This window comes from Pecten maximus, chromosome 3 (assembly GCF_902652985.1).
Source record: "Pecten maximus chromosome 3, xPecMax1.1, whole genome shotgun sequence".
In the NCBI taxonomy this organism is placed as follows: domain Eukaryota; kingdom Metazoa; phylum Mollusca; class Bivalvia; order Pectinida; family Pectinidae; genus Pecten; species Pecten maximus.
The window spans coordinates 50336562-50339845 of NC_047017.1; positions in this window are offsets into that span (position 1 = coordinate 50336562).

The following is a 3284-nucleotide window of genomic DNA, read 5'->3' on the forward strand; positions in this document are numbered from 1 at the left end:
TCTATGAACACCTATAATACATTGTCTTTACACCCATTTGTTTCTATAAACACCCCACATATATTGTCTTTACACCCATTTGTTTCTATGAACACCTCACACATATTGTCTTTACACCCATTTGTTTCTATGAACACCTCACACATATTATCTTTACAACCATTTGTTTCTATGAACACCTCACAAATATTGTCTTTACACCCATTTGTTTCTATGAACACCTAACAAATATTGTCTTTGCACCCATTTGTTTCTATGAACACCTAACAAATATTATCTTTACACCCATTTGTTTCTATGAACACCTCACACATATTGTCTTTACACCCGTTTGTTTCTATGAACACCTCACACATATTGTCTTTACACCCATTTGTTTCTATGAACGACTCACAAATATTGTCTTTACACCCATTTGTTTCTATGAACACCTCACAAATATTGTCTTTACACCCATTTGTTTCTATGAACACCTCACAAATATTGTCTTTACACCCAGTTGTTTCTATGAACACCTCACACATATTATCTTTACACCCATTTGTTTCTATGAACACGTAACACATATTGTCTTTACACCCATTTGTTTTTATGAACACCTCACACATATTGTCTTTACACCCATTTGTTTCTATGAACACGTAACACATATTGTCTTTACACCCATTTGTTTCTATGAACACCTCACACATATTATCTTTACACCCTTTTGTTTCTATGAACACCTCACACATATTGTCTTTACACCCATTTGTTTCTATGAACACCTCACACATATTGTCTTTACACCTGTTTGTTTCTATGAACACCTAACACATATTGTCTTTACACCCATTTGTTTCTATGAACACCTCACAAATATTGTCTTTACACCCATTTGTTTCTATGAACACCTCACACAGATTGTCTTTACACCCATTTGTTTCTATGAACACCCCACACATATTGTCTTTACACCCATTTGTTTCTATGAACACCTCACACAGATTGTCTTTACACCCATTTGTTTCTATGAACACCTCACACATATTATCTTTACACCCATTTGTTTCTATGAACACCTCACACAGATTGTCTTTACACCCATTTGTTTCTATGAACACCTCACACAGATTGTCTTTACACCCATTTGTTTATATGAATACCCCACACATATTGTCTTAACACCCATTTGTTTCTATGAACACCTCACACAGATTGTCTTTACACCCACTTGTTTCTATGAACACCTCACAAATATTATCTTTACACCGATTTGTTTTTATGAACACCTCACACATATTATCTTTACACCCATTTGTTTCTATGAACACCTCACACATATTATCTTTACACCCATTTGTTTCTATGAACACCTCACACAGATTGTCGTTACACCCATTTGTTTCTATGAACACCTATAATATATTGTCTTTACACCCATTTGTTTCTATGAACACCTAACAAATATTGTCTTTACACCCATTTGTTTCTATGAACACCTAACAAATATTGTCTTTACACCCATTTGTTTCTATGAACACCTAACAAATATTGTCTTTACAACCATTTGTTTCTATGAACACCTAACAAATATTGTCTTTACACCCATTTGTTTCTATGAACACGTAACAAATATTGTCTTTACAACCATTTGTTTCTATGAACACGTAACAAATATTATCTTTACACCCATTTGTTTCTATGAACACCTTACATATACTCTTTGTAGTTTCTGTCGTGATAATAAATGTAACGTAATACGATATGATTTATCTGAAATTGGTTTAGCTAAGCATGAAAAAAATGACATGTTATAACTTATATCAAATACTGTAAACCACCAACATTCGAGGTGTTATTCATTTCTGTTCTGTTGCTTTCCTAATGATTCTTACATAGTCCGTTAACTAAGAAGCCTCTTTGGTAGTCAGATTGTTAAGCCTGATTTCCTCCTTTAGTATCAGGCAGTGAAATTGTCTTCTTTAAAATTCGTATGCGACAATAATTAGCCTATTTACATGTTTGCACACTTTGAAAGTTAAACTCTTTAAAAATTTCAACGTTGTGATGTCAAGATTTCCATTAAATTTCATATTATTTCGGCTAAACCTAAACATGGTAATTGAAGTTGTGCTACTTTTTTGACAGCAACCACTTACCTAGTGTTCCGGTATAACCCTGGCGATGACAGTTAGGATATTGACAGTCTGTCAATTACAGACTTCGAACACGTGACTAGGAGTTGTCCATTTGACCATTTAGATGATATCAATCGATTGTTTATAATGTAGGCCATTGCTAGGCCACTTCCCAGACGACTGAATTTATTCTAAATCCTCCGGATCATCTCTTATTGTCTCGGGGGATAGAAGGAAATGAGTAGTGGATTAGTATTGAGGTTGAGGAATACAAAATAGAGTTATATTCAGACTCAATTACTGCTCTATCTTACCATCAACACATAGCATGAAGGGAACTCCTGCATTCAAGCGATCGATTTTTTAAAATGTCCGATTAACCTGGCAAATATGTTCTAATTTCAAATTATACATTTGAACGATGGTATTCTTATGACAGTGACAATCAATGCTATGGGTCCCCAGATTAAAGCTATTGGTTATGTTCCCAGACTAAGGCTATGGGTTATCTCATCAGACTTAAGGTATTGGTTCTGTCCCCAGACTATGGCTTTGCGTTCTGTCCCCTAACTAATATTATGGGTTCTGTACCCAAACTAAGGCAATGAGCTCTGGCCCCAGACTAAGGCTATCGGTCCTGTCACCAGACTAAGGTTTTGGGTCCTGTCACCAGACTAAGGTTTTGGGTCCTGTCACTAGACTAAGGCTACAGGATCCGACCTAGACTTCGGCTATATGTTCTGTCCCCAGACTAAACAACATGTATGTATATTAAAGCGCTCCAAACATAAAATTTGTCTCATTCGGAAAGTAAAGTATTTCCCAATTGAATTATTATGACGACTGTAAAATAATCTGCATCTCAGAAAAGTCTGTATTGTTTATGTTTTAGCCGTTAGACGGCGTCTTTTTATCACGGAAATAGCAGTTTGTGTTATAATGACGATTAGGCTCGACATGAGGAATATTAACAAAATGAATTGCATTACTCACATGGATATACTTTATCATGGTATCCTTATCTGATATCACCAATATGAAGTGATATAGGGTTCCATTTTTCCTAAACAAAACGTTCGATCCCCAAGTTCAAATGTTGATTCCTAGTATATTAAGCTGAAAGCATGTTGCGTAAATATATGACCCTCTACTCCCAAGAAGGAT